Consider the following 9,895-nt stretch of genomic DNA (forward strand, 5'->3'; position numbering starts at 1 on the left):
TTGTGATAAATCCGATTTGTGGTACAATGCCATGAAGGAAGAGATGAATTCTATGACATCTAATGCAGTCTGGGATTTGGTTGACTTGCCCGATGTTAGGAAAGCTATTGGTTGTAAATGGGTTTTCAAAACTAAGAAAAACTCATTGGGTAAAATTAAGAGATATAAAGCCGGACTCATTGCCAAGAGATTCACTCAAAAAGAGGGAATCGATTACACATAGACTTTTCTCCGGTATCTAAGAAAGATTATCTTCGTATCATTTTGATATTGGTTGTCGATTTTGACGTGGAATTGCATCAAATGGATGTGAAAATGACGCTCCTCAATGGAGAGCTGGATGAAGAGGTTTACATGAAATAATCTGAAGGATGCTCATCTAGTAATGGTGAGCATTTGGTGTGCTGGCTTAAAAAATCTATATATTGCTTGAAACAAGCATCCCGCTAATGGTACTTAAGGTTTCACGATGTCATCTCTTCATTCGATTTTGTAGAGAATGTCATGGATCAATGTATATACTAAAAGGTCAAGAGGAGCAAAATTTGTTTCCTTATGCTGTATGTGGATGACATTTTACTTGCAATCAATAATAAGGGGTTACTATATGAGGTGAAACAATTTCTCTCTAAGAGTTTTGATATGAAGGATATGGGTGAGGCATCTTATGTCACCGACATTAAAATCCATAAGAATAGAACTCGAGGTATTTTAGGACTGTTTCAAGAAACCTATATCAATAAAGTCTTATAGAGATTTCGGATGAAAGATTTTTTACCGAGTATAGCACATATTGTGAAGGGTGATAGGTTCAATTTGAACCAGTGCTCGAGGAATGATTTATAAAGGAAACAAATGAAAGACATTCCATATGCTTCTACTGTCGAAAGCTTGATGTATGCTCAAGTTTGCACTCGACCCGACATTGCATTTGTAGTGGGAATGTTGGGAAGATATCGGGGTAATCCAGGTATTGAGCACTAGATAGCTGCAAAGAAGGTGATGAGGTACCTACAAGGTACAAAAGGTTACATTCTTATGTTTAGGCAAATTGACAACTTGGAAGTAGTTGGTTATTTGGATTTGGACTTTGCTAGTTGCGTTGATTCTTGAAAATCAACATCTAGATACATTTTTATGTTTGTTGGCGGAGCTGTATCATGGAGGAGTGCGAAGCGGACTTTAGTTGCTACTTCCACCATAAAGGCTGAGTTCGTTTCTTGTTTTGAGGTCACCTCGCATGGTATGTGGTTGAAGAGTTTCATTTCGGGGTTTAGAGTTGTGGATTCCATTGCTATGCCATTAAGGTTGTTTTGTGACAATTCAGTTGCACTTTTCATGGGTAAAGACCACAAGAGTAGTAGTCAAAGCAAGCACATCGACATTAAGTATTTAACTATAAGGGAACGTGTTAAGGAAAAGAAAGTGATCATAGAACACATTAGCACTGAATTGATGTTAGCTAATCCTTTGACTAAAGGAATACCACCAATGAAATACAAGGATCATGTGGTTATGATGGGAATAGGTCATATCATGTGATTTTTTATTCGTATGGACGAATTTATGAAACTCTTATTTATTTATGATGTTTTTCTCAATTATGGTGTACACAATAAATATAAGGTTTATTCGTTAAGTGGACCTAGAATAAACATAGGGTTTATTCATTAAGTTGTGTTATCACTCATGGGCTGATTTAGATGAGATAATGTGCATTGTGATACATGGAAGATACTACTCGTTCTAAGAGGACATATCGCCATGATTCATGTGCTTTGTCTTCAACATGAGGTTTTCGTGAATTTAGTTCAATATTTCGTTTGATGAAATGTTGGGATCAAGTGTGAGAATGCTACAATATTTTATAGATAATGTGATCCCACATTTGATTCCATTAATCGTATATTGTGATACATGGCGAGTGATAACTGTTCTCGCCCAAGAGTCACGACGCCCAAAAGTTACGATAACGTTTTTATGGATAACGTTATTCGAAAGGGTTTGAAGGGGAGAATATAAAAGGGTCATCTAAGCCAAACCTTTTAATCGTTAGTTTTCATGCTAACGTACATTCGTAACGTACGTTTTCGGAGAGAACACACACCATCGCATAGAGAGAGCAATTGGCTAGAGGCACCTGTCGTCGGTCGTACAACGCTTCTCGAATTTCGATTTGTCAATCGTCTTCATCAATGACTGAAGGTAAGTAAAGATTCTTTACACTTCCGCATTCGGTTTTGAATATACGCGTTTGTGTTTGACAACGTATAATCGGGCATTCAGTCTTTAGAATTACTAACAAACCCTCGTAAGAATGATGTAAATGTCCGAGTCTTCTTATTAAGGTCAGAATAATGAGAATAGTCATGCTAATGTTGGTCAAAATAGCCAAATTGGCAAACCAAATTGGTTGACATACTAGTTAAGCGCCAAATGTTAAAAGTTTAAGGCCAATGCCTCTTTTTGTACCACCAAATATGAATTCTTCAATTGAACATAACATGATGATTAACGGTGATAATCCGATAAGACCAGCATCATCGTTTAGAGGGCAAGATAGCTAGCAAAATTCACAATTGAACGTAGCACGATTTGTCGAAGAAGTTCAACTGCAATTAGGGTTAGATATGGGTGTTAGCATACTCATTGATAGAAAACCCCATCTTGAATGGGTTGACGATCAACATTTTCCAAGAGGTTCCCAAAACCATGACTTCCTTGTTTTTAATGGTAAAGATGAACAATTGACCATCTAACACATTGTTCGATTTATAGCCAAGAGTGGGGAAGCAGGGATAAATGAGTTTTTAAGACTTGAGTTATTTCTTTTTTTGTCTTGATCAAAAACTGCTTTTACCCGATGTAGTAATTTACAACCTAATTTAGTATGCAATTGTGCAAAGATGGAAATACAATTCCATTTTCAAATCTATAGAACGAGACCTGAAGTATTGGTCATTGAAGTAGCTAAACTTTATCAATAGGATAGTGAGTCGATCAATCTGTTTATTGCTAGATTTAAGAAGGTTAAAAGTAGATACCTCACTTCGCTCTTAGATTAAACATTCATGGGTTTCGCTTTCGATGAGTTAAAATTTAATCTGTGTGAAAGATTTGATGGCCAAAAGTTTGCTGATTTATTTCAATTAGTAATAAGTGTTTAAGTATGAACCGGCCGTGAATGAAAACATTGAAATAATTGGGGCAAAAATAATGCTTGACAAGGCTTGTGGTTATTGATCCTTAAAGCCCGTCCAAAGAATGACTAGTGCTAAAGCCACTCAAGTTTACTTGTTCGACATTAATTAGTTGGATGAAATCTTCGATTTACTCTAAAAGATGGCACGATAAAATTAACAGAAGGCTAAGTTATTTGAGTAAAGAAAATCTAGTGAACAAAAAATATTATTGTTGACGCCTAAATTTTGACTAATCTATTTTTTGCATAAAAATTATAAAAAAAATCATCTCATATATTTATTTTTAGCGTACATTGCATTGGCATATAATTGGGCAAGCAGAACACTTAATTTAGCATGTGTCTAGACTAGGCACGGGATGGAAAAATATACCGAGAAGATTTGAAACTTCAGGGACTGTATTGCAAATACTTAAAACTTCAGGGACTGTATTGCAAATACTTGAAACTTCAGGGACTGCATTGCAAATACCAAGAGAAGATGAAGAAGGGAAGATGATGAAGGGAAGATGATGAAGGGAAGGTGATGAAGAGAAGATAAAGAAGAGAAGATAATGAAAGGAAGATGGTGAAGGGAAGATGAAGAAGAGAAGATGAATATGATGAAGGGAAGGTGATGAAGAGAAGATGATGAAGAGAAGATGAAGAAGGGAAGATGATGGAGAAATTTGGCTATAAAAGGGGGAGAGTTCTTGAGAATTAAAGGGGGGAGTGAAAGAGAATTGAGATAGTTTTAGAGTGGAAGAGAATTGAGAGAATTTGTGAGAGAAATTCTTTAGAGAGGAAAAAAGAGAGTTCTTGAGAAAAATCGTAAGAGAAAATTTGAGAGTGAAGAAAAGAGTTTTAGTCGAGCATCATCTTCGACGAGTCCCGGCACGTACTTCGCCTCTCACCATCCAACAACGCCACCGCTTGCCTTTTTTCGACGATAGCCACGTTCTTCCAACTCCGAGATCTTGAAGGAAGCCATAACGTGTACGTGAGTAAGATTTTGTGGAATAGAAGGTAACCCTTTCCATCTCGATCTACAAAAATGTAATCGTTTGGTGTGAACATTTGTTTGTTTATTTTAGACATGTCACGTGTCCCAAAATTTAGCATTATTACATGTTAATTTATTTTTGTAAATACTCGTGATTGGCTGCGTTTTCTTTCTTTCTAAATCATCCATGGTGTATATCGTACAAAGTTCAATGTTTTACATCCCCATAAAAAAGAAGAAAAAACCAAAAAAATTGCATCTTTGAATTTCAAGTAAAATCCATCAAAATTGCCAAATCAAATATTTTTCATGAAAATGGTACCGAAAGGGCGTTAGAGTAATCTAGCGTAACCAAATCCCCGAATTCAAAATCTCTGGTTCGCGGAAATAAGATAGTTTTCTCCCGCTATTTTATTTAGGTTTCTAATCAACCTACCGAAAATGATTAGTGGCGACTCCAAATTCAAAACACATTGCATGTTAATTATTTGAACCTTAAGTTGCGATTTGGTATGGACTTGGGAGAGTCCGAGTTAGGTTAGTTAATTAATTAACCCGATAATCCATTAGCCCGAAAATTAACCCGTTTATTTTTTTAGGTCGCGACAGCTTGGCGACTCCACTGGGGATTAAAGAGGACTTAGGCCAGAATAATTTCATGAAAAATAAAATCACTTGATCTGGCAATCTTTTTTGAATTTTAATCCTTAGGTGTTAAATGGTTTTGCGGGAAAGGGAGTTATAAGGGGAGGAGTCCGTGGCTAACCTTCTTTTTGCGTGCTTGGTGATGAGAATTTTAATTTTTGAACTATCGGAGTGCTGATTGCTTTTAAAATGTCGTGCATGCCTCTATATAATTGCACTACACCACCTTGACTTGTGACCGAACCCGGGTCACCCGATAGTTTCAGGATGGTATTTATGTGGTTCTTTAACCTTGGCGGTAAGGCTTCGCTAAAGGTTATCCCGCTTGGATCCCGAATTCTTCAAAAAATGGCTCAAGAGTTATTCTCATGCACGTAAGGCTATGATGCATGAGAGTTGCTCTTGTCGACCGAACCAAGCCGAGATGATTGGACCCGACTAGTCGTGACTATGTATGCAAGGCAGCAACTAGTCATGATGAACGTACGCGAGGCTGCGACATGTCGTTACGTCTTTCATTTCATTTTGCTAAAAGAACTAAAATCTGAATCCACACTTCATGTGCATGTCTTTGTGATTGACATTTTCTTCCTACGAGCGGTAATTTCTTGTCTCTTATGCCCTGTTATCTCATTTTTATTTTGGGCTGGTCCATGGTTTAGGTTGATTTAATTGGCACGTGATCTATATACGAATGGGTCGCGACGATATCCGTTTCGTGCCTACTCCAAAGTTAGAGCTCAAGAAGCTATGGGGTAAGTTGAAGCCGGATGGCCAGCAGTACGTGCTCAAGCGTATCGGGTTCATGTTGCCAATTCTTGAGATTGATGTTCAAAGCGGGATCATGCAAGCACTTGCTCATTTTTGGTGCCCCGAGACGACCACGTTTGTGTTCGGAGGTAAGTTTGAGCTCACACCCACTCGGAAGAATACGATATTGCCATTGGAAAATCAATTGAGTTGGATGTGGTTGAACCACCTATTCGGGTAGATTCGGTAGTAGTGCTTGCTGAATTTTTGGGTTCGACTAAAAAAGAAATTGAAAAAGTGCTCAAGGGTAAGCTCCGGGCATGCCCATTATCTTTCCTCATTGAATGTTTTGAAAATAACTCCGACCTCATGAGATCTAAGATTTTTATCTTAACCTTTTTCGGACTTATCATTTTTCCATTCCGTCAAAACGCTATAGATCCCGTGATAGCATGGACGGTAAAACAAGTTTGTGGTGGGGTCAATTTTGTAAACACCATCCTTGCTGAAACTTTCATTTCACTAACATGTTTCGCTCATTCCAAAAAAGAAAACAAGAAAGAAAAAGATAAGACTTTTCGAGCCCCAATTGAGCTTTTACAAATCTGGTTTTTCTCACACCTTTCTCAATTCGGGAAAAACATGATCGTATTTGAAATGGGTATGACTAACAACCCTATTTTAAGATTTAAACAAATACAGGATCGAACTAAAAACTTGCATTATACGCAGTGGGTCCATTTATTCGAGAATCCAAATCCTAAGATTTTCCTTTGGCAAGCTGTATGGTTCCGAGTGGTAGAAGCTCGATTGTGCCATGGCGACCCTAAACCCGTGCCTTTGATGGGCATTTATGGAGCAACCAGCTATCGGCCTCTTCGGGTTACGCGACAATTTCGGGTTCTGCGGGATATCCCGCCTTCACTTGGGCCCAACGAATTCCAAGTTCAATTTGAGAAGGACGAGAACTACAGAGCGTAACCGAGACGTCATTCCGAGGCTTGGCAGAGTGTTCTAATCGAAGCTGATTTGGCCCATAGAGGAGCTCACCGGAAAAATGAGGAGTCACTTTGCCACAACTCAGTATATTCAGTTTCATGCCATCCCTGTTGAGATACTCCCGAAGATCCCGATCGTGACAATGCAGCATACCCGTCAAGCTCAACTCAAAGCCAGCGAAGAGAAGGCGATGAAGGCCCAAGAAAAGGCGAGATGCTTTGGCAAAGGAGAATGCACGATTGCGGCGCGCCTTGAAGGCCCATTCGTCTATAGATCACGTGGCCTCTAAAAAAAAGAAAACCGTTTGATTTCTTGGTTTGCTTAAATTGAGTCATGTATTTACTTTCATAGGTTGATTGTTTAGGAATCTCATCGTCTTATTTCCAATTTCACACTTTGCTTATGTAGTTTTTACAATTTCATCAGTTGTCCTCAATTCTAATTTGGCTTGTTCCTGTTGTACGATTTTTACTAAATTCTATGATCGAGTTTTGAGTAAGTGCCAAACACGAAAGTTGTAGACCTATGTTTCAACTAATGTCTTACAAAATTTCAGAATTAAATTCATAACTTAAGATGGCCCTTCGTTTTTTCAACAACATGCGGTTATAACAGTTTTCTGAACGTGATTTTTTGGAAAGACACATTAAACTGCTTTGATCCGTGCATTTCTAGTCCGATTGGCCAACATAAAAGTTGTTCATCATCTTCTCAACTATAAGCTCGTAAAATTTGGACAAGTTTTGATCAACGTGCGAATTAATACGGATTTTTTCGTAAAAGCAGACAAACTGAAAATTACATGTTTCAATCCTTTGGTTATAATCACTTTGTTCGTTTGAGTCTAGAGGGATGCCATGGACCGGCTCGATATTCTTGCTCTCTGTACTCATTTTGCGTTTGTTACTACGTACAGGTAATTTATCACGGATCCTCCACATATTACTCGATCGGTCGCGAGGAAGATGGCCGACATCAACGCCACCGTCGGTGCTGCCCTAGATGAGAAACTTGGCTCCTTGACCGAGCGCTTCGAAGGGATGATGTCCCGAAAGATGGAAGAAATGATGGCTGCCTTCGCCGCCAAACTTCAATCATCCACCACCAGCCCACCGCTAACCATTCCCGCTCCAATTCCTCCTATGGACAACTCCGGTAAAGCCCCGGAAACTGCTCCCTATCAGACAATGCCGCTAGAAGACGTGATCTTCACGGGCGTGAGCTCGAGCACGCCGCCCGTAGTCCCAATCCCCCAAGCCAGCCCCGTGGCCCCCGGGTTGAATGGTGATACGGCCAAGCGGTTGGCCCAAATGGAACAGAGGATCCGAGAGGTCGAGGGGACTCACAACATACCCCAGATTGACTTGTCTGTCTTTTCAAAGGTCACAGTGCCGGAGAAGTTCAAAATGCCCGACTTCGAGAAGTATGATGGGACTTCTAACCCGGTTCAAGCACGTCCGGATGTACCAGGCAAGAATGAATAAGCACGCGACCAACGGCCCCCTAATGGTCCAGACTTTCCAGGCTAGTTTAAAAGAAGCTGCCATGAGGTGGTATACGGACTACGAGATCTATCGGATGGATGATTGGGAGAAGGCAGCTAATGCTTTCATCAAACATTTCAGCTTTAACTTGGACGTGCTCACCACCAGAGAAGATCTTGAACAGCTTGAGATGAAGAAAGGAGAAACAATCAAGCAGTATGCCACCAGGTGGAGGAATGTGGCATCTCAGCTGAAACCGGTCCCTCCGGAAAGGGAGCTCATGAAGTTGTTTGTTTCCACTCTGCCGCGAATTATGAAAACCCGAACTCTGGGATCCGCTGCTACGTCATTCAGCCATCTCATCGCAATGGCTGAAGAAATCGAGAACGGTATGAAGAAAGGTTGGTACGATGATGTCACCACAACAACTAAGAGGTTTGCGGTAAGGAAAGACAAGGAGCCGGCCCCACAGGTCAACATGACCTACAGCCAAAAACCCACGACCCGCACGCGCGGTCGTGCATTCCAAATCAGCAGCAGGCCAATTTCGGCGTGCAACGACAAAGAGGGAATCAACGGCCCCCTCGGCGGTTTACCCCTCTACCAGGAACCCCGTCGCAAGTACTCGCGGTTCTACGTAAGAGAGGTTTATCGACTTCCGAGCCTCTACGACTCAAGAACACGAGCTCGCCAAGATATGATCCATCAAAGAAATGTGATTACCACTGCGGGGAGCTTGGACATGACACCGACAGCTGTTTCGTGTTAAAGCATCGGATCCAAGATCTTCTTGATTCTAAGGCATTCTCGTTCCAAGGCAACAAACCGCCGAATGTCCAGAATAATCCTTTGCCGGATCATTCAAGTAAAGTTAATGCTGTATTCGGGCCGGGAATTAGACGGGTTGGTGCTATTAAGGTTGAAGTAGCTGATGTTCTCAATGCTCCGATCGGGCGAGGATATTATGAGGTCGGTGAACCGATATCACTCGATCAGTTGAAGGAAAAGGTCTCCACTCTCACGAAGAATGGATTCATAGTCCGGGCAAGTCAAACCGGGACGGTGGCCACTATATCCCAGATTGTCATTGATCGGGATCAGGAGCTTGCGGCTTTGACCCAACCCGGGACTTTTCGTGTGGAAGATGCTAAAGTGACTAACTTGATCAAGAATGACCCAGAGTTAGCAGACATGCCCGTCTTGGAAGATGTAGTGGATGATGAACTTGGAATAGTCATTGCCTCGCCTCAACCTTTTCCGTACGCTAATGACAAGGCGGTTCCTTGGTCCTACGATCTTGCCCCGATAACAAGATCGGGACGCGCTTATAGTGATGACCAACCGACTAAACAAGTCACCGAGAAAGATGCTAAGGAATTCTTGGCTGTAATCAAGGCGAGTGAATACAGCGTTGTCGACCAGATGCGGAAGTCACCGGCTCGGGTATCCCTACTCGAACTTCTACAATCATCCGAGAAGCATCGGGAGTCCTTGATGAAGGTACTCGGCGAAATTCACGTACCCGAAAATGTTGAACAAGACAAACTAGAGAACTTTGTGGGGACGATCCTTCTAAAGGATCAGGTTGCATTCGCCGACGATGAGATTCCTCTTGAAGGGCGAGGTCATAACAAAGCTTTGCACATAACAGTCAAACATAAGCAAACTCACGTAGCTCGGGTACTTATTGACAACGGGTCGGCACTAAATATTTGCCCATTAGCCACATTGAATCGTCTTGGAATTGACTGGCCAAGGTTGCGGACGGCCAAGACTTCCGTCCGCTCATTCGATGGCGTAAAGAAGGATGTCTTTGGGGCGAGATCAACTTGG

Source organism: Rhodamnia argentea, chromosome 6 (genome assembly GCF_020921035.1).
Source record: "Rhodamnia argentea isolate NSW1041297 chromosome 6, ASM2092103v1, whole genome shotgun sequence".
Taxonomy (NCBI): domain Eukaryota; kingdom Viridiplantae; phylum Streptophyta; class Magnoliopsida; order Myrtales; family Myrtaceae; genus Rhodamnia; species Rhodamnia argentea.